At 41.1% G+C, this 23,037-nt stretch overlaps 1 protein-coding gene and 1 pseudogene across 1 annotated transcript in view; one reads left to right on the top strand and one right to left on the bottom strand.

Moving 5' to 3' along the window:
- Positions 1–23,037, top strand: part of DCDC2 (doublecortin domain containing 2) — a 150,634-nt gene that overhangs the window by 90,027 nt on the left and 37,570 nt on the right. The window lies entirely within an intron of this gene.
- On the bottom strand, positions 13,807–15,340 carry LOC130831497 (40S ribosomal protein S20-like; annotated as a pseudogene).

Here is a 23,037-nt window from a genome sequence, read left to right as displayed (position 1 = left end):
AAAGGCTCTATTACTGTGTCATGGCAGTACAGCTGCGAGCAAAGTTAGGGCTTTACTATTTGAAAATTTTAGAAGAGAAGCTGTATTGAAATTCACAATTGAATAAATTAAAAAAATTATCTTAGTGAATAGAGAATTGTCTTCCTACACGGAACTCAAACCATAAGATCCCTAAGTAGAATTTTAGTAATTTATGCTAGTTAAATAGGTTTCAGCAAGTCTCACCCATCTCCACGGAGCTGTGATTGTAGTATATTTTTAATTATGGAGGCATTGAAAGCAATCCGCTCACTTTAACTTTCTTTTAAATAGAATCGTAAAGCAGAGCCTTTCACTCTGCTAATTCCTTTGTTTGGGGAATCACCCAGTATTCTTAAGTGAGTCACTTCAGAATGAATGGCTTTTTGTAGGACTGAGTTTTAATATATTGAATGAGAATAACAGAAATCAAAGTAGAAGGAACCTTCGAGATTACGGTCACCTCATTTTACACCTTTCTATTTCATTTCTGAAAACAAATACCTAAAATGATTAAGTGCAAAAAAGAAACTAAAGCTTTTCACTGGGTGGCACATTGGTAATTGGTGGTTACAGTTTTAAAGGAGTAAGGGCATTAGGTTAATTGGCATAATGTGAAGACAGATGCTTTATATTTTCAAACATCTTACTAGCTATTCCCTATTGAGCTCCCATTTTAACACCTATGCAGAAGTCCATATTTTGAAAATGTTTATAGTCATTTTTATTTGTTGTGTTTTTTATATGAGGTGGATCAGCACATCTTTTTGCATGGGCTAGCCATCGATATGTGGAGTGTCAGGCATGTAGTAGCCTGATGTTTCTGCCCTCGAGGGAATACAGATTAAAATTTGCCTCTTAGTGTCTTAATATTCCAAAGGTCATATGGTGACGTTTGCTTAATCACACATCCCCTGCCACTTAAACTGGTTTTAGCAAACTATGCCTACACCAGTTTTTTAAAAAATAAATTTATTTATTGGCTGCGTTGGGTCTTCATTGCTGTGCGTGGACTTTCTCTAGTTGCTGCATGTGGGCTTTACATTGCAGTGGCTTCGCTTGTTGTGGAGCATGGGCTGTAGGTGCATGGGCTTCAGTAGCTGTGGCACATGGGCTCAATAGTTTTGGCTCATGGGCTCTAAAGCGCAGGTTCAATAGTTGTGGCACACGAGCTTAGTTGCTCTGTGGCATGTGGGATCTTTCCAGACCAGGGATTGAACCCGTGTCCCCTGCATTGACAGGCAGATTCTTAACCTCTGCACCACCAGGGAAGTCCAAGTTGTGCCTACCATTGATTAAGGACTTCTGTGTGCCCGGCACTATACTAAATTCTCCATGCATATGGTATAATGTAATTTTCATAACAGTGCCACGAGGCAGCTGCTATCTTAGTTTTATGGATAAGGAACCCGAGACGTGAAGAGGTTCATACCTATATCTGGTAAGTGAAGGGGTCCAAGTTTGCATCCAAAGCTTGGCTTCCCAGAACTACATCATGCCTTGTCTTGCAGTAACAATGACTTGCTAAGTTTTTTGAGCAGCTACTTAGTGCTGGTGTTCTACTAAGCACTTTTCAACATATTTTCATCATCGAATACCCACAACAACTGTGAAGGCATTTCATTTCCCTGCCAATGCGGAAACTGAGCTGAAGAAAAATTAAAGAACAGCCTGAAGATCACACAGCTATAAAGGGACATAGCTGAATTTCAAAACAGACCCCTCTGGCTTCAGAGCCTACTGCTACCTGTGTTCCAAACTCCTTTAAACCGCTTTCCTTCTGTGTGTGATAATGACCATGACCCGTCCTTACTTGAATTGAAGAGAGCCCAGCATATGTCTGTGAGACACTGAATGCAGCTTTATTTGGAAAGTTTGGAGCATCCTCCTTCCTGTCTTTTAGTATCTGTTTCCCTTCTTTAGCACATCCCTCTTTAGTGTATCTCATCTTCAGATGGCTAGAGCCCTTCAGCCATCTCTCATCCCTCCCCCTCCCCAATAACATTACCTGTTGAAAAGACTACAAGAAGCTCAGTTGCACCAAGTTAAAAATAATAATGTTTTGTTGTTTGACATTAGCTGAGATTATTTTAGTGGAATCCCAGGTAGTAGGCCCTGGCTGGAAAAGATTTTACACGTGGTTTTCTTGGGATTCTTCAAAACATGACTGTAGTTGACTCCCTTTATGTATATTAAGACCAGCCTGATCCTCGATAAGCTGTTTTACAGGATGTTTTAATCTCTTTGGGGGTTACCTTTTTCTGTGGATATACACTAATGATTTTATAATGAAAATTAGTGAGAAAATGGGACTCATTTCACAACAGTTTCTCTTCGCTTCATTATGTGTGCTCTATGAAGCAAAGCAAGAGGAAGCGTATAGATGCATATAGGAAAGACGAGAGTTACTTAAAAACAAACATACCAAAAACCTCCACACTGGCTCTCTTCCGTTTACCAACTTGAGACTTTTCATCATTGTCTATGACAGATCTTACACTGAGGTTCATCAAGTAAAAAACTGTAAGATGGCACATAATGAAATGGATTAGAGAATTAATTTTCTCTAAATTTTTACTGCTAAAAATCTAGTCACTTTGAACAGTAAATTTTTAACAGAAATATAAATAATCCTTTGAGAGTAAACATTACATAATTTCATGATTTATAACCATTTTATGGAAAAATATTCAACTTGCTCTGTTAGAATTTGGATGGATGGAATTTGATCTCTCATGATTTTTCCTCTTTTGTCTATGTTGCATTGTGGTGATTTCCTTAGCTCTATCTGCCAGGTCACAAATACTCTCTTCAGCTGGGATAATCTGTTTAATCCATTTGGTATTTAATCTTGTCCATTGAGTTTTTAACTTTAATGACAATATTTTTCATTTCTAGAAGTTCTATTTGACCATTTTCCAAATCTGTTAGTTTTTATTTGTACTGTTCTTTTCTTTCAGCATTGTTTCTGTTTTCTTTTATCTCTCTAATCATTTGAATGCACTTTCCAGTGATCACTTTTAATGACTTTTATTGAGATATAATTGATGTACAATAAACTGCATATATTTAAAGTGTACAATTTGATATTTTTTTCTTATTAGTAATGTATATGTGGCAATCCCAATCTCCCAACTCTTCCCACAACCCCCCCCCCAAAAGCTCCCCCCTCTTGGTGTCCATATGTTTGTTCTCTAAACATCTTTGTCTCTATTTCTGCCTTGCAAACTGGTTGATCTCTGCCATTTTTCTAGATTCTGCATATATGCGTTACTATATGATATTTGTTTTTCTCTTTCTGACTTACTTCACTCTATATGGCAGTCTCTAGGTCCATCCATGTCTCTACAAATGTCCCAATTTCATTTCTTTTTACAGCTGAGTAATATTCCATTGTGTATATGTACCACATCTTTATCCATTTTATCCATTCATCTATTGATGGACATTTAAGTTGCTTCCATGACCTGGCTATTGTAAATAGTGCTGCAATGAACTCTGGGGTGCATGTGTCTTTTTCAATTATGTTTTTCTCCGGGTGTATGCCCAGTAGTGGGATTGCTGGGTCATATGGTAGCTCTATTTTTAGTTTTTCAAGGAACCTCCATACTGTTCTCCATAGTGGCTGTATCAGTTTACATTCCCACCAACAGTGCAAGAGCGTTCCCTTTTCTCCACACCATCTCCAGTATTTACTGTTTGTAGATTTCCTGATGATGCCCATTCTTACTGGGGTGAGGTGATACCTCATTTTAGTTTGACTTGCATTTCTCTAATAATATTAGTGATGTTGAGCTGCTTTTCATGTACCTCTTGGCTGTCTGTATGTCTTCTTTGGAGAAATTCCTATTTAGGTCTTCTTCCCATTTTTTGATTGGGTTGTTTGTTTTTTTGATATTGAGCTGGATGAGCTGTTTATATATTTTGGAGATTAATCCTTTGTCTGTTGATTCGTTTGCAAATATTTTCTCCCATTCTGAGGGTTGTCTTTTCGTCTTGCTTATAGTTTCCTTTGCTGTGCAAACTTTTGTTTCATTAGGTCCCACTTATTCATTTTTGTTTTTATTTCCATTACTCTAGGAGGTGGGTCAATGCTATGTGTTTAGACAGAGGACATACCTCAGAGGATAGACTCCAAAGCTGTCTTGACTGGAAATCTCCAGTCCCTTCTCAACGGAATACATTTACTCATCCAGTCATTCACTCATTCATTCATTCATCTCTTGATTGCCTGCCTCATCAGACTCTGTGCTGGGTGGACAGAGGGCAATGTCTGTCCTCAGGGAGCTGAGGGTCCCCTGTGAGGAGTCAGCTATGGCTTCTGTGCTGTAGTCACTGCTGTCACAGAGGCTTGACTTCTGCCTGGGGGATGGGTGAGGATGGGGGGAGGTCAGGGAAGACTCTAGCTGAGGCTGAAATAAACCCTCTCCAGGTAGACAAACAGAAGAAAGATATTCTAGGCAGAGAACTGGCATGTGCCCAGGCTCTGAGATGTGGGTGAACACAGTGGGTTGGGGGCTGGTCAGTAAAGTGATGGGATGGGTAGAAAGACATGAAGCTGGAAAAGGAGACCACGCATAGAACCTGAAGGGTCCTGGGGACCTGGCTTAGGAGTTGGGATTTTATTTTGCAGACGATATGGGAGCCATTAAATAATAGCAAAATATTAATTGATAAAATCGGGCCATTTCTTTTTGAGAAAATTGTATTTTCCATTTGTAAAGCCAGTGAAATATAAAGCATATTCATATCCTACAATCTTTTAGGAATAAGACATTAAAATATAGAAAGTCATACCGTAAATAATCACAGGTTGAAAGAACTTTGGGGAGGGTGGCCTATTTAAATACGGTCTTCTGAGATTACTCTCTGAGTGCTTTGTAAGTATTTAAAAACACTGCCAAAAGATATTTAACTATTCTCTCTAGTTAATTTTTCATGAATATGGAAAAATAGTGTTTGTTTGGGGTTTTTTTTTTTTTGCCCTGGAGTTTTTGTAGTTAGGGAGTATTTCAGAAATTATTTTAAAATTCCAGAGGACATATGGTATTTTAAAAATATGATTCACTGCATACTTTTTCTGCAAATCTTCTAGTTTTCACTTCATTGAAACCTTCCCATCGAAATACAAAGAAAGCTGGTGATTGTACCTTTTGTTGTGACCTGTAAATGAGACGTGATCTGAGACATAGTCAAGCTTTAGTGTACAGTGACATGAAATATATTTATGTAAAATGTCCCGCCCTCCTGGAAGCTCCATGTGGAAAATGCTAGCATTGTACAAGCTTAAGTTTCATAGGTCTTTCTGTCCTTTTTGGTGTTGGCCTTGGAAAGGCCTGCTGGAGAACTACAAAGTAAAACCCAAGAGCGTTTTTTCCCCCTTTAAATGTTTATGTTCTCTATGTTTAGCTATCATGGGTCATCAAACTGCTTCCTTTCCAACCTGTGACCTCTTCTAAATTGATGGTGAAACTTCAGCCTGTATTCTGTCACTGAGATTGACAAGTACTTGCATCCCACATCTAGAGAAAAAGAATTTCACCTGAGGAAGCATGTACAAATGACATTCATTGTTCCTGGTTGTCTCAATATGAGTATCAAGCACTTTGTCAACAGACATTCTGACTTTACACAAGTAGCTGTGCACAAGCAGGAGCCCATTATCTTGTTATAATATTCAATTTCCTTCCCGTTCTCTTAATGGAAATGAAGTTGCCCCTGCTGCTTCTGGGCAGTGGAAGCTTTATGAATATCCTAAACTCTCAGCTGTGAAGGGATTGGTTCTTTGTCTTCCCAGCTTTATCAGGTATTTCCCTGTGTGAGCTATCTCTTGGTTCTGCCTCCAGTATGACTCTATTAAACCTGGTCTGTCAGTCCAGCCCACGTGTGATGGCCGAGCACTGATTAGCCTCTTTGGATTACTTTGATTTTGAAATTGACTAGGCCTCTAGTCTGTAAGTCATTTATTCCAGAATGCCTAGTAATCAAAATAATAACATTAATGATTTTCCACCACCAAGGCCCACAGTGTAAATTAGCTCGTGGAAAGAGCCTGAAAAGCAGTATAACTGAACAGGCCTATTCTTATCTTCTTGACCAAAGGAGTTTGTAAAAGTCCACCCATTTCAAATTTAGCCCAAAACCCCCATGGAAAAAACTTTACAGTTCAATTAACAGGAGATAAATTGCGTGGTGACTGTAATCAGAAAAACTGGCATGAACTCAATGTTCAATTACTACCTCTAACCTCTGCCTACTTTCTGATGTATCCCCTTAAAGCCACTGAGGAGTTACAGAGGATAATTAATTTTTAGGGTGAATTAAAAGGAGTGTTCTGACTATAATCAGGGCTGATTTTCAGGTGGTACTTATTACAATGGCCAACAGCCACACTAGTTGTTTATGATTTCTAACTGGTTAGTGCCGCTGTTCATTGGTTCTCAAATGTTTTGACTTTTTAACCTTCAAGTAATGCCATGTATGATCTTTATGCATATTTTAATGTATTTTATTTTATTGTTTTTTAAATATTTATTTATTTATTTATTGGCTGCATTGGGTCCTTGCTGCAGCACGTGGGCTTTCTCCAGCTGTAGCGAGCGGGGGCTGCTCTTGGCTGCAGTGCACAGGCTTCTCATTGTGGCGGCCTCTCTCGTGGAGCACGGGCTCTAGGCACTCAGGCCTCAGCAGTTGTGGCACATGGGCTCAACAGCTGTGGCTCGCGGGCTCCAGAGCACAGCCTCAGCTGTGGGCCCAATGGGCCCAGCTGCTCCGCAGCTTGTGGGATCCTTCCGGATCAGGGACTGAACCCGTGTCCGCTGCACTAGCAGGCGAACTCCCAACCACTGTGCCACCAGGGAAGTCCTTTATGCATATTTAAACTATTACAGTACACGCACACTCATATCTATATACACTTATGTTGTCCATACCTGTACTGGCTGGTTTGCGTATCTGTTTTCTCTACCTCCAGCACGTATGCAGTGCCTGCCATGTTGTCTGTGCTCAAAAGTGTTCTCGTAAATGTTGCAAACTGTAAATACATAATCTCTTTTGCTTCTGGTTTTGTGTATCTCACACCAGCTTGGGTTGGTGTGTTATTTCCTAAGTTTTGTTGTATAGAATAATCTCATTACATGTATTTTTTTGTTGAAAGTGACTTTGAATACTGAAATAATCTGCAGAATTGAAAAAAGAATTTTAAAGTCTAGGGCAAAGCCAGGGACCTCAGAACCTGGAACCAGCGACACAGAAATCCACAGCGTTCTCTCTGTATCTTTCAGTCTGATTCTTCTTGCCCCTTGGCTTCATCCTCCCTTATTGCACACAGACTTTCCTCCCGGGAGGAGAACATGGCTGTAGGCAGCTCCTGGATTATGTCCTTTTAGCTCAGGAGCATGAGAGTAAAGAAAACTTTTCTCTCAACTTCAGATTGGGGAAAAAAATCACAGGGAAGGATTCTCTTTTTTTAATTAATTAGTTAATTTATTGGCTGTGTGCGGTCTTCGTTGCTGCATGCAGGGGGCTTTCTCTAGTTGCAGAGAGCAGGGGCTACTCTTTGTTGTGGTGCACAGGCTTCTCAGTGCTGGGGCTTTTCTTGTTGCAGAACACAGGTGGGCTCTAGGCGCGCGGGCTTCAGTAGTTGCAGTGCATGGGCTTAATAGTTGTGGCTCTCGGGCTCTAGAGCGCAGGCTCAGTAGTTGTGGCTCAAGGGCTTAGTAGCTCCATGGCATGTGGGATCTTCCTGGACCAGGGATCAAACCTGTGTCCTCTGCATTGGCAGGTGGATTCTTAACCACTGCGCCACCAGAGAAGTCTACAGGGAAGGATTCTGATTGGCCCAGCTTAATAGCACGTGTCCACCCCGGGGGCCTATCAGATTTATGACCACCTCAGTGTTTAGAGGAGTCATGCTGTTACAGGAAGGAAAAAGGGTTGTCTGTGAACCAGGCAGTCATCCCAGTTTGTGCCTACAACAGTTGAATGAATCAGACTTACCAAGTAAAGTGAGAAAAGACCTTGCCTGAGGTGGTTCACCTATTATTTTTTTTTTTTATTGTACGGCACAGGGAAATATAGCTATTATTTTATTTATTTATTTATTTATTTTTGTTTGTTTTCTTTTTCTTTTTTTTTAATTTTTAATTTTTTACAATACACTGCATATATTGAGTGTACAGTTTGGTATCCCGATCTCCCAATTCATTCTCCCCCCAACCCTCCCCGCTTTCCCCACTTGGTGTCCGTATGTTTGTTCTCTACATCTGTGTCTCTATTTCTGCCTTGCAAACTGGTTTATTTGTACCATTTTTCTATAGTCCACATAAATGTGTTAATATACGATGTTTGTTTTTCTCTTTCTGACTCACTTCACTCTGTATGACAGTCTCTAGGTCCGTCCATGTCTCTACAAATATCCCAGTTTCATTGCTTTTTACAGCTGAGTAATATTCCATTGTGTATACATACCACATCTTCTTTATCCATTCATCTGTTGATGGACATTTAGGTTGTTTCCATGTCCTGGCTATTGTAAATAGTGCTGCAATGAATGTTGGAGTGCATGTGTCTTTTTGAATTATGGTGTTCTCTGGGTATATGCCCAGCAGTGGGATGGCTGAGTCATATGGTAGTTCTATTTTTCATTTTGCAAGGAACCTCCATACTGTTCTCCATAGCAGCTGTATCAATTTACATTCCCACCAGCATTGCAAGAGTGTTCTCTTTTCTCCACACCCTCTCCAGCATTAACTGTTTGTAGATTTTCTGATGATGCCATTCTAACCGGTGTGAGGTGATACCTCATTGTAGTTTTGATTTGCATTTCTCTAATAATGAGTGATGTTGAGCAGCTTTTCATGTGCCTCTTGGCCATCCGTATGTCTGCTTTGGAGAAATGCCTATTTAGGTCTTCTGCCCATTTTTTGATTGGGTTGTTTCTTTTTTTGATATGGAGCTGAATGAACTGTCTGTATATTTTGGAGATTAATCCTTTGTCTGTTGATTCGTTTGCAATTATTTTCTCCCATTCTGAGGGTTGTCTTTTCGTCTTGCTTATAGTTTCCTTTGCTGTGCAGAAGCTTTGAAATTTCATTAGGTCCCACTTATTTATTTTGTTTTTATTTCCATTATTCTAGGGGGTGGATCAAAAAAGATCTTGCTGTTATTTACGTCGAAGAGTGTTTTTCCTATGTTTTCCTCTAGGAGTTTTATAGTGTCTGGCCTTACATTTAGGTCTTTAATCCATTTTGAGTTTATTTTGTGTATGGTGTTAGGAAGTGTTCTAATTTCATTCTTTTCCATGTAGCTGTCCAGTTTTCCCAGCACCACTTACTGAAGAGGCTGCCTTTTTCTCCATTGTATATCCTTGCCTCCTTTGTCATAGATTAGTTGACCGTAGTTTATCTCTGGGCTTTCTATCCTGTTCCATTGATCTATATTTCTGTTTTTGTGCCAGTACCATACTGTCTTGATCACTGTAGCCTTGTAGTATAGCCTGAAGTCAGGAAGCCTGATTCCCCCAACTCTGTCTTTCCTTCTCAAGATTGCTTTAGCTATTCGGGGTCTTTTGCATTCCCATACAAATCGTAAAATGTCTTGTTCTAGTTCTGTGAAAAATGCCATTGGTAATTTGATGGGGATTGCTTTGAATCTGTAAATTGCTTTCGGTAATATAGTCATTTTCACAATGACTATTATTGAAAATAAGATAATGGTGCTGGGGAGAAATGTGTTTCTAAAAGGGACTTGAGCCTAGCTGGAGGCTAGTATCCTGTCCTTCCTTTTGACCTGAAGGGGATGCCATTTCATGTTATTCCTTCTCCAGGTTGGTACTGTAGCTTCTCCTTACCCCAGTTGTACTTACCACATGCACTGCAATGATTTCTTGACAAATCCGCTTCCTCACTGGACTGTGAGCTACTTTAGGGCTGGGATCACATCTTATTCATGTTTGAAAATATTCACGTTTTCATGAATGCTTGGTACTGGCTGAATGAATGAACTTGGGGCGTACAGCAGTCTACCACAGAGTTGAGGCACTGAATGAAAATATAGTTGGATTACACGTCTTTTATTCTGAAATTGCAAGACTATAGCTGTTAAAGCCAATAATCTTTTCTCCAGCAGATAGAATTGCCTGCTTATGTTCAGGGAGATCATGTCCTCACAGGGCAACCATTTCTCTTACTCTAAATGTAAATCCTTTCCTGTGGTGGCCCATAATCTACTTGCTGGTAATCTCTACTATTTGCTCCTGGTGAAGCCATCAGGAGGATGGCGTGGGGAATGTGACTCTTCCATTTGGTAGCCCTTTAGATATTTGGAGACAGGTGTTGATGTTCATTTCAGTCTTTCTCCAGCTAAAACATCCCTGATTCGTTAAGCCATTCCTCAGTGAGAAGGATTGCTGCATCTTCCTATCCTGGTTACATTCTACCTGCAAACTTTTGGGTGTTTCAGTGGTCACCTTAATATGAGATGCCTGGAACTGAGCACAAACATCCAAGATATGGTTTGACTTGTGCAGAATTTACTATGGGCTGATCATACCCTAGGATCACAGTCAGTGATTTTGGAAGTGGAACCATTTGGAAGCAGAATCCTTTCGTTAGAGGAAATTTTACAAAAAGTCCCCTTGTGTAATACATAAAAGGAGGTCTTTTCTGGTTGAAGGGAGTTTTTACATGGTTCTTTCTCTCCAACAGCTTCAAACAATTAATCTGGAGGTAAAAATAACACGAATTTATTGACTATTCCCTGTGATATTGTAAATGTGCCTCTTGACACTAAGCAGTTTATAATTTCATTGGCGGAAGGAGACATACACATCAAATAGGTAACAGTAAATTCAGCAAGTGGTCCAGTATCAAAAAGAATGGCATCAATGATAAGTGTTGGCATGTTTATGAAATAGTGATGATTTAAACAAACAAAAAGCAAACAGCCAATCGCACTGCTCATGAATGGGCAGAGGCTTAATTTACAAAAAGTGTAAATCATTTAGGAAGGGAATCAGGCGAAGGTCCAGGAAACAGAACCTCCCTTGATTTTATGTTGAATGAATTGTGAGGCTACTAGGGTTATTCTAGAAGTGAGCACATCAGTACAGCTAAATTGAAGAACTGTGTAACATTTGGAATAGGGGCTGTTTCATCAGAACTTTCCCATGCAGTCTGATTCCAGTGTAATCAGATGAAGACCTCTTGCCTACTGAGTTTGCATCCACTTGAAAACACATTAGAAATGGAAAAAAGAAATGAATTCAACATAGGGAAAACCATCAAGTGCTTCCCAGGGTCGTCATGTTCTCATGTCTTCAGACTGGGAAAGCTGTTTCCCAGGCTGCTCCTAGGCAAGTGCAGAAAGGAAAGGTTGCTAGGTTTTCCCAAGGCCAGAAGGAAATATAATTTGAAGCAAATATACTTTTTCCAAGAACTCCATTCACGCACTCACATTTAGCAACTAGTTACCAAGCGCTGACTCTCCAGAAGGCCCTGTGTTAAGGTACAGAGAGAATTCCTTGGTTGCTAAAGCAACACCATGGACTGATTTCCCTTGTCCAGCACCCCTCTCCCTCCAGTGACATTTTGTCTATCAACCAGATACAGCCTCCTGTAAAGTAAAGAGCATTGCCTGTGTTAAGTGAGAAATATAGGTCTAGTCATGCCTTGGGCAAATTATCCAACAATTCCATTCTCAGTTGGAAAATGAAAGGGTTGAACCATTTGCTTTCTCGAGTCCTTTGAGGCTCTAAAATATAATGATCTAATTAATTTTGATGGCCTTCTGGCTTACACTTTAGTAAGTGTGAGTGTGTTTAGTGCCTGAACATGCTGATTGACTTAACTTTGTGAACTTGCCCAGAAGACAAAGTTCTGAAATACAACGGCAACAGCATGTTTGTTTAAACGAGAAAACATCCCTCTTGTTCGCAGGGGAGGTATAAACTTCCATTGCTTAGGTGTTTGAAACTTAATATTTATTATGCTGTGTGAGAATAGTTAAAATATTTCCGTGCCTGGCTAATTGAGATGTGGTGCTTTGATTTTACGGCATTGTATATGAAAAAATTTTTAAATGCGCCACTTGACTGTGTGGTATTACTGATGTTTCAGACGCGGCAGAGACATAGATCTTTTTATATCTGTTACAGTGGATGAAATTGCTGTATGAAGTTTAAACTGCTCCATCAACAAAATTGAGCATTTTAGTAAGAGAAACTTATATGTGTGTGTATAAAATTACCAAAGTCATATAACAAATATTATCTTGAAGTCATTTCTGAAAGGGAGTATTTTAATGTTCTCAGTGAATAATTTCTCTCTGCCTGAGAGCTGCTGTTGTATCCTGGGAAATATTCAGAGGAGAAGATAAAATTATGTAGATTTGCAGCTTCTTGTCATGGGAGGTGAAGGCCTTTTTATTATTATTATTAATGCGATGGGAATAGTTCCATCTCATCGTGTCTCTGCACAGCACAACCTTTTCATCACATAAATAATTACAGTTCTGATTTTTTTAAATGCCTCCTGCCATCACTTGCTTCCACATCTCAGCGGCTTTCCATGGGAGTGAGGAGGATGTCTCTCTTCTCAGCTGAAGGTTTCCTCAGGTCCTGACACTTGGTGGTAGTGGTGGAGGTGGGGAGAAGGGTCATTTCTCTGCCTCAACACGACCCAGGTCTGAGCTGGCTGCAGAGGAGTGTCCCAGGAAAGAGGCTCTTGTTCCTTTCAAAGTACACTTTCCTTGCATGTAGAAATTGCAGTATTTTTCCAGAGAAAGATTCAGCTTCTGGCCTGGTATCATTTCCTTTCACATGGGCATGCTTTCATAACCAGGGCTCCTGGCCTGGTCTCAGAAAGGACAGCCCATGTCTCTTGGTACTGAGGACTCCCGGACCAGAGTCCTCTTGGTGATGCAAGGGTGTCAGGTACCATCCCTGCCCTGGGGCAGCAAATATTCTCACATTGTCATGAGGGAGAGAGATGAGGAAACGGAGGAGTAAGGCGGGTGAGATAGCAGGGATGCTATCGAGGCGATGGGGGAGGAGGTGCCCTGAGCACGCACCTCCTCACGGCTCCATTTCTGCAATTTGGAGAGCAGGTCGCAGGGCAGGCAAGTGTGTCTTACACTCCCCCCACCCCCTTTTCTGTACCATTTTTTGCCCCTCAGCAGTGACTTCTTCCAGTTTCTCTTAGGTCCTTGGTTGGGCCCTACCGTTATTGAATGGAAAATAGCACAATATTTGGTGGTTAAAAGAATACACAGTCTTCAGATAAAAAAAAAAAATGAAGATAGTTGTAGAAGAGACTTTAAAAAAAAGGAAAATTGGATCTAGTCTTTTTGCATTCAAATGAATTTTAGCTTTTGTTGTGAAAAATCTGTACCCTCCTGATACTTGGTAACTTCTTCTGTGTTCTCTTCCTCCTCGGGACCTTTGCCTCAGCTGTTCCCCCACTCAGATATTCATTCCTCATGCTTTTTAAGTCTGTATTTACATGTTGTTTTTAAAATAAGGCCTACCCTTACTTCTCAAACATTGCATCCTCTCTCTAGCACTCCATAGCGCTTACATGACATAATATTCCTGACTAAAAGTGTTCATTGAATCTCTACTGTCCCTTCTGCTCCCAACCACCACGAGGCCATTAGATTTCTGCTTATGTTCACATCTGAATCCTTAGTTCTTAGAACTAGGCCTGGCACATAGTAGGTACTCAATAAATATTGCTGAATTCACAAAAAACATTTTTTTAACAACTTATAATCAATTTTTAAAAGTTTGAGTTAAGCATCTGCAGTGGTGACTTCAACCTCCACTGGGGCTCAATGCGGATGGAAGTCACCTTAACAATCTTGGAAGGACCACATGCGTCAATGAGTCACTGGTAGGTCCTCCTCTGAAAATGACCCCAAGGCTTAGAACCTTTACTATGAGGATTTTTTTTCAGTAGCGATTCTCACAGTCTTGGTGGCATCCAAACTGGTCCTTTCACTTTGAGATTCTTTTCCTCACGTCTCTGATCAAATCATCACACACCTTCTCCAAAGATTTTATGTTGCTGCTGCAATTTGGTGAATTACCACCTCTGGTTCCACACGTGTCTTTCTGGTATCTTTCAAAGACACGCGGTGGGGCGGGGGCAGGTGCGGGGCAGACCTGCGCTCTGCTACACCTCTTCCTCAAAGAGACGAAAGGTTAAAAAACCCAAAACACAACCACAACAAAAAAACCTGTAAAATTCCTTAGGAAAATCTCACAAGAGCTGTTTTTTTGCTTTGGGGACTTATGAGTTGGGAGCAAGTGCTAACCCTGCTCTGGCCCGGGTAGGAGAGGGCCCATTATCCAAGCAGGGTGGGGAGTGTGGGTGAAGGTAGGGAGCAGGGACACCAGCAGCCCAACCCCAGGCGTCTCAAAGGGAAGATGGCATGAGTGGGAGCTGGCCATCTGCTGGGCTAGAGACCCTCTGACTTCTCTTCTCTGAGAGTAGTCAGGTCTAAGTGTGGACAGGGGGACTCCTCCCTCTGTAGTTTGGTTCTGAAGGACATGAGTGTAAAATAACACAAGACACATGAACAATTTACCTTTATTTACAAGTTATAGAAAGACATGGTCAGTTTTTTTTTTTATCATATTAGAATGTGTTCTGAAGAGACTGTTCCCGCAGACTAAACCAACCTTTCTATTTGACCAGCTGATTTACTTTAAAAGTGTCTTGAAAACCTTGTGTGCTCCTTTCCTGAAAGATTTAGTGAGAATGTGATAGGCAGAATAATAGCCCCCCAAAATCCACATCCTAATCCCCAGGATCTGTGAATATGTTATGTTACAGGGCAGGAGGGGAGTTCAGGTTGCTAATCAACTAACCTTAAAACAGGGAGATGGTCCTCAGTTGCCTTGGTGGGTCCACTGGATTCTAAGGATCCTTTTCTTTCCTTTTTCTCTTTTTATTTTTTAATATTTATTTATTTAATTTATTTTTTTGGCTGCATTGGGTCTTAGTTGCAGCACGCAGGATCTTCGTTGAGGCATGTGGGATCTTTCATTGCGGCGTGCGGGCTTCCCTCTAGCTGTGGCTTGCGGGTTTTTCTCTTCTCTAGTTGCCGCACATAGGCTCCAGGGTGCGTGGGCTCTGTAGTTGTGGTGCGCGTGCTTAGTTGGTCCGCAGCACGTGGGATCTTAGTTCCCCAACCAGGGATCGAACCCGAATCCCTTGCATTAGAAGGTAGATTCCTTACCAGTGGACCACCAGGGAAGTCCGGAAGGGTTCTTTAAATGTGGAAGAAGGAGGCAGAAGAGTCCGAACCAGAGAAATGGCATCGTGAGAAACACTCGATGATGGATCACGGCTGGCTTTGAAAATGGAAGGGGGCCACAAGCAGAGGAACGCAGGTGGCTCCTGGAAGCTGGAAAAGGCAGAAGGGTGGATTCTCCTCTAGAGCCGGCAGAAGGGAACACAGCCCTGCTAACACTTTGATTTTTCAGCCTGGTGAGACACAATTCAGACTCCGACCTCCAGAACTGTAAGACAACAAATCTGTGTTTTTTTTAAGCCATCAAGTTTGTGGTGATTTGTTAACAGCAGCTATTGGAAACCAATACAGAACGAGTAAGGGGAAACCTGTCTTCGCATTTTTGCCACATGCCTCCTTTCCAATGCTATGATTTTCAGTATTCTTCCGGGGAAAATTAAAAGACAAAGACAGAACCGCAGAGCATTTTAGAAGTCTGCGATGCCCAAACCTGGCAGAGGCCACTATGAACCTCCCTCAAGGGATCCGAGTCACACCCTCACTTCAGGACAGTGACCAGAAGCTCATAAAAAGAGACCCAGGCTGGCAAGGCCTCAAGCCATGATTCCTCTATCACGGCCTGGCTTAGGGAAAGAGATGTATGTGGGGAAATGTTAAAAGTTAGTGCACAGTGCTGCTCTTGGAATTCTTCATTAGCAGATGTTTAAAAGTCAGCGCTCTAAAATTACTTGCAGAAGCTTATAAATATGAATTTCCTGTAATTCACATTTTATAAGAACTCCTATCAGCTGTATCACAGCTTGAAAAATACCAAAAATGCATTAGAAAAATCTTTCTGTTTAAAACTAGTTCGATCCCACATTTACATGGCAAAAGAAGGCCATTACGCGGCAGGCAGTAAAAGCTTCATTTCAGAGAGCTTGAGAAAAAACTCAAAATAATTCACTTCTACCCAGGCCATTTGACAACTGTTAGACTTTTCCTTACAAAATAAAATGAAATTCCACCACCTGCTGCTTAAAATCTCCAATTAATGCTATAAAAAGTACCTTCATTTAAAAAGCCAATGTGTAAATTTCCCCAAGCTGGGTGCAGACATTTCTTCAAATTTACTGTAACCTTTTGCTCCTGTCTGCAGTAGAAAGAGGCTTCCACATTCCAAAGAGAAGCCAGAACTGATTTTCACCTAATTACTTAAGAGCAAAACCCCTTTCTGTTCATTGGGTTTAGTTATTTAAGGTACTGATAATTCACATATAATCTGCTGCTATGTGTGTGCTTAGTAGAAATTGTGAAAGAAGATTATCGAAGCTTGCCAACATACCACGCATGAATTAAAACAAGGGTGTTTTTGCATGAACCACAGAAGAGAAGGGAGAGGCTGGGAGAAAAAGTGAACAGTGTTCTTTCTTACCTTGCAAGTCTCTTTTAAGATCAAATCAGCAGGTGTGAGAATCACCACCTTCGAACAGTTTTTAAGCAGTGAGAAGGGAAGGTCTTTTATCTCTCTTTGCCACCCTGATACTCAGGTTAATGAGAATTTCTAAGGGGTGAGCCACTGGACATCTTTGAGGTGCCCCCTTACCAAATGAATCAAGGGACAGTCAGCTGTGAACACTAGGCAGGCAGGGTCAGCTGAAAAATGGGCAGGAGGGGTCATTTGCAGCCCGTGTCAAGAGCAGAACCAGCAGGACGGTTCTGTCGTTCTGTTTTCTTGCCCAGCCAGTTATCAGGGCAACAACTAGCATGGAAAGAGTTGCCAAAAATCATGTGGGGCTGTCGCGGTTCCATTATTAGTATAGAGCAGGGAGTTCCTGGCAGACAAGACCGAGGAAAGATCTGTGGCCTGACCTAGGGTGGTCCCGCGTCTCTGCTTGACCCTCAAGGCTCTCCATGATAGCCCTCTCGACCGGTACTACCCCTCACCATGAATCCAGGAGGACTGGTCTATTTAATTAGGTCCCTTGATGATCCCTGCCCCTTCAATGCTCTGTTCTTATTTTTAATTCCTGCCTGGCGTGTCCTGCCCCACTATTTCTCTTGTCCATAGCCTGCATGCTTTGAAAGTCCAGAGGAAGTGGTACAGCTTCCCCCCAGGGAAGACTTTATAATCCTCACTCACACTGACCTTAACCTTTCACGTTTCCTTACTGAGTCACAAAACTGGCATCTTAGATAGAGGTTTGTTCTCAAAAAGGTATCCGTGTTATTTATCACTTAATTAAATCAGTAGAGCAAGCTGATGTTTTGTGGGCACCCTGCCATCGTCTCCATGGCTCTTCCCTTGGATTTTGTGAAATTCCTGTCTGTTGCTTTTCCCTTTCCTTTCTGTTCCTTCTCAGTCCGAGATGGAAGATAACCCCTTTGTTTACCTATCTATCTTCAAGTGTAGTGTACCCCAGATTTAGGTCATAGGCTCTCTCTTCTAATGTGTCCACATCTCCCTGGAACACGAGTCCTGCATCGCAGCTAGCTCCTGCGTGCCTTCACTGATGTCATAGAATTTTCAAACTTGAGTTAGATTCTAAATTAAACCCGTTCTTTGTGGATCCCCTCCAGTTACGTTTTCCTCATGGGTTCTCCTCAGATGCCTAAGTGAGAAACCTCAGAGTCATCTGTCAGCTGTGTTCCTCCCTTGCTGCATCCCACAGGCTGCTGTTCGGTCTATTTATAACATCTCTGGAATCAGTTTCCGCCTTTAGACCTCGCTGCCGTTCCCTGGGTCATATCCTCTCTACCTACGAGCAGTCCGACCTCAGGGGTTCTCAGCCCCCAGTCTTATTCTTTCATCTATTCTTGACAGTCACAAGTTATCATCTGGTACTCAGATAGGATCAGGACTCTATCTTAGAGACTTCTTGCTCACCAGAGCCCAGCCTGCTCACCAGAGGTTGGCCTCTTTCACATGCTTGTAAGTCCTGTTGGGTGTGGTCTAGTCTGCATGGCTTGTGCTCATACAGGGATGGTCCAATCACTGGGCTCCTGAATACCTTGTGAGAGCCTGCTCAGATTTCAGTGTCTCTGTCAAACCATCACTGAGCCCTCAGTCAGAAATAAGCACTCTTTTTTCTTAGGGTACCATTTGCCCTCTGCACAGACCTTCCTTAGGGTACCTGTGATATAAAATGTTGTTTGTCGTGAACATGGTCTATTCTAGGGCAGGGAACGTGCCTTTGTTCATCTTTGTATCCTGAATGCTGGCATAATTTATGTTCTTGGAGAACATAAATCGGAAGAGTGCTAATGATATTATTAACATGAAGAGTCAAAGTATATTTCTACAAAATACTTTAAAGTTATTATTAATAAATACATTAAGTAATTAACTCTGCAGTGAAGAAAGCGGGCACCATCTTAATCAAATGACGACAGTCAGTGTCACCAGTAACACAGCAGCTATCCATGGCTTGGTCCCTAATACAGTGTGTTGAGGAGAACACAGTTAACGTAAAACATTCTCCAAAGTAGCTGTCCTCTATTCTTTAAACCCGTTACAGACAAGAAGAACCCGAGGAACTGTTCTCGATTAGAGAAGGCTAAGGAAACATATCGATTAAGTGTTCGTAAAGTTCTGTATTGGATCTTAGTTCTCTACATCATATTATGAGGTCAGTCAGTGAAATGTGAATGAGGTTTGCAGATTAGATAGTAATATTTAATCAATACTTGATCAGTGGTAATTTCCTGATTGTGACCGTTTTACTGACAATGTAAGTTTGTCAACCAATGGATGTACCCTTCCAATCAGGATGCAAATCCACGACCGGGCAAATATTATGTGTTAAACTGTTTTTTATCCTTCTACAATGCTGAACACACAGAGGACAGAGAATAAATACGTGTTGGCTAATTTGTGGTTAAAGCTGTAAGCACGAGAAAGTGGAACCATGGGACATAGGCATGTAGCTGCAGTACTAGATGTAAACGTTTCCCAGTGATGTGCGGGAGCGTGTGGAGAGTTGCTGCATTGTGCTTTGGTGTGAGGTACTGTTGTTACTGCTTTGCTATGAATCCTGTGTTGCAGCATGTGATTTTAAAGCAAGAAGTCAGTTGCCAGGATTTGGGGGGAATATTTATTTAGGTGAAATTAGATAGTCAAATTAAAAAAGAAAAGGGAGTTTCAGACCCACCAAAGAGCTGTAGTCTCAGAATATGCATATTAGTGTGTGGGTGTGATTGTATAGGCAGGATTTCCCTGCAGGGCAAGGGCCCTCTTGTTCTCTGTATCCTCAGCACCTAAAGAGCAGCTGCCGCGGTTGGTACGGAGTTGGTGCTCAGACGATGAACGAATGAATGGGAGCAACCAATGGCAGGGCCAGTAAACTGTAAAGCTGGACCCAGAGCCCATTCCCAGTGGGCTCTGGTGATGTCAGTTCCCTGCTGCCTCGGCCTGACAGGGAGACACCTCCCCACACTCTTTTCTTTTTCTCTTTCCTGAGCGGGTTCGTGGGAATGCGAGTGCCGGGTGGGCACCTGCAGATGATCCAGATTGTCTCAATCCTCTGTGTTCAAGGCAAGGTCAAGGGCGAGGTCAATGTCATTAATGCATTAGAAAAAGCCACTTTTCACCTTTATTTCCCACTGGTGGGAAAACAGTACAGTGATGTTTAAGAACAGTTTTTACTATTAAATTCTTTCAAATTCATAAGACAGTAGTCTTAACCATTTTCTCTCTTGTCCATTTTCCTTTTTCTCGTAAGTGCCAGTTTGGTGGCTACATAGGCAAGCATGGCGGCTATTGGCTGCAAATCCCCAGACACAGGATAATTTATAAAAAGCCTGGTTGGCACGATCCCTACACAATGTCATTTATAGCTTCTTTTTTGCAAGCTAATCAATTCAAGGAAGTGTGTCAGATGTGCAATACATTTACAGGGATTGTTTATTTAATGTAAAAATTTCTTTCTTTATGCATTTATTTCTTTAGTTGTTAGTTTGCCAGTGTGTACCATCTCTGACAATTCAACGGCCTTTCCAAAGTTAAGGTAAAATTGTTGCAGATGACATGAATTTTGTAAAATAGAGGGATTGAGAGAGTGAGAGGGGTTGCTTGATACACAAAAGGTAGTTTTGCGGTGGCTAAGTTAACGGGAACAGTGCAGAGCTGTCTGGGTTGGGATGGAGTTAGCCCAGCTCACACATGTGCAGAAATATCAACCTTGTCTGTTTCCATTGTGACCACTTAAGACCAATGCATATGGTTTTATCATCTAGTTTAAAAATGTGCAGCTTAAAGCATATTTAAGAACAACGTGTAACACATTTAAATGTAAGGTTGGACTGTGTGAATACTCTTAGAATAGCATTCATAAAGAAGTCATTTCACTTAGACACAGTTGCAATGATATTATGAGCGCCCTCCTTGCTTAAAAGCTTTTCCCGAAAGTTTTCTATAGAGGATTGCCGGATTCCATTTATAACCAGGTGTGGAATTCATTAATGTGTGCTCAATTCATTTGGCCATAGACTTTTTTAATCCACACATCCCCAAATGAAAATATACATAGTAATCAGTCCTTTTTTTCATGGAAGTTCAGCTTTTGCCTCCCACAAAAAAGATATTCTAATAAGCAAATATGATTGGAAATAAAAATAACTTTATGATGAAACAGTGACTTCACTGTTTAAACGGTTATTTGATGTTTTGATTGTTTTTATTTTGTGTTCTAGTTTATTCCATTGCCTATGGATGTACTATTATTATACCTGTAGCTCAGTGCATTATTCTTTCTTTATTTTTAGCTCTTCTTTCAATGAAAAAGAACATATAGAAGCTTTAGGAACATCTAAGGAAAACAGATGGTTTTTCAGAATTTCCTTAACCCTGAAATTAAATCTCTTGATTTTCACTTTTGAGCTAAGAATGAAATTATTATGGATGTTCTCATAGTGCGTATTAATGCCTGTTACATTCATATCCTACATTAACATTTTTATTTCCATCAGGATTTCTGATATAATCAGGTATTAAACCTGTGGTTATTTTGGCAATTATGCCTAGTGTGGAAGGATTCTAACAGTTAAACCCTAAGTTAGGAAAAAATATCGTTTTACTTCATCTGGAAGAATTATCCTGAAAGATGGTTAGAAGATTCAATAGGAGGTTAAAATTTTTTAAGAAAAGCTCACAGATAGAGTCCTTCACTTTCCATTCATTAAACAAAATATGCATGAACTTTTTTCTTTCTCCTGCTCTCGCCAAGGCACACACCAGGCTCAAGCTCATGCCTTGTGCTCTGAGCCCGAGCTGTCCATTTTTAAAATGGACAGTTCGCCGTTTTTCCTACAGAGTTTAATTTCTCACACTGTCCTACAATTTTGATTTATTTTAAAGGGTACTGTCTCCCTTTTTCTCACTTGTTTCCCAAAAATAATCTCAAAACTACTCACCCTCCTTCACACGCCCCTCCACTCAGACCTGCTATTTCCATTTTCCATTTTTGAATTTGGTTCTTCTCATCCATAACTTAGAAGGCAGCCTGAACATTCAAAAGTACAACAGCTCTCCCCTGTGACTCCTAAAGCATGTGCTCAGGTTTCATCTAATTAGCAAGTAGTTCAGTACGTTAATATTGGTGATGCTTCTTCCAAGGTATCATTCAAAAGGCAGAAGCTTGGGAGGAGCTTAGGCCTTGGTCCTGGCTCTTTGCAGCCTTGGGCAAGTTATTGAAACCTCAGATTCTTTATAAAGTAGGATACAAACACCTACATCACAGGGCAATCGTGAGGATTGCACTTAGCATACACAGTAGGCGTTCAAAAGAAAAACTAGGTGCCTGCTCCCTCTCCCAGCTCCACAGTGAGTGCTGCGGGTGGCCCAGCCAGGTTGTATGTCATGGGCTTTGGGAGAAAGGAGTGTGAAGCAGTCTTAACATCCTTTCTGTGGCAATATCTAAATTGTCTATAATGTGGTACCATTAAGGTACAGAGAGTAAGGATAAAAATTTCAGAGACATGAGAGACACTGGGGGAAGGGACCCCTGAGTTGTGTCTTGAAGGGAAGGATGGACAGGCGCTGTGGCTGGGAGGAGATTGCTTGAGTAGAGGCCAGGAGGTGAGGAGGACAGGGACGCGAGAGCCATCACGTTCCCCTGGGGGTGAGGGGTCTAGTTGCAGAGCTGTGGGGCGTGTTGGAAAGTCAGTCCAAAGTATGATGGTCTTTAGGAACTGAACAGAGGCGTTTAGACTTGAAATAGAACGTAACCGGGAGCCGGAGTTCAGGTAACTGTGTTGCCCTCGTTAAGTGGGTTGTCTTCCGGGGTGGCAAGAAGAGAGGGTTTTTATGCTTTTTATTTTCTCCAGTGTAGTGAAGTGATTTTTTAAACTCTCTGTGACTCATCATACAAAAAAATTTATATCATGATATAGGACATTTGCTCATGTATATTTGTTTCAGGAAATAAAAGTTTTGTGAAACATTAGTTACCCTGATTGTATGTACTACACAGGGCTGACTATATAATTTGCAGGGTCTTGTGCAAAATGAAGACGTGGGACCTCTTGCTCAAAATGCAGGTCAAAAAGTGCTGTTAAAGGTACTTAAATATATGCTTTTTCCTTTCTTTCATGGTCTCTTTCTTTCTCAATTTGTCATGGTGTTTTGTTTATTTTGCTTTCATTGTCATTCTAAGTAAAGAGAAATTGAATTAGAAGCTTAAATTATTAAGATGAATTGTACCATTTGTCTTTATAACATGCAATGCCAGAACGTTACAGTAGAAGACCACTTAACTCATGTATGGAATCACCAAAATTGCACGATTT

Source organism: Hippopotamus amphibius, chromosome 11 (assembly GCF_030028045.1).
Source record: "Hippopotamus amphibius kiboko isolate mHipAmp2 chromosome 11, mHipAmp2.hap2, whole genome shotgun sequence".
NCBI lineage: Eukaryota > Metazoa > Chordata > Mammalia > Artiodactyla > Hippopotamidae > Hippopotamus > Hippopotamus amphibius.
Note: the sequence above shows the minus strand (reverse complement) of the source record. Positions and strands in the feature narration are given on the sequence as shown.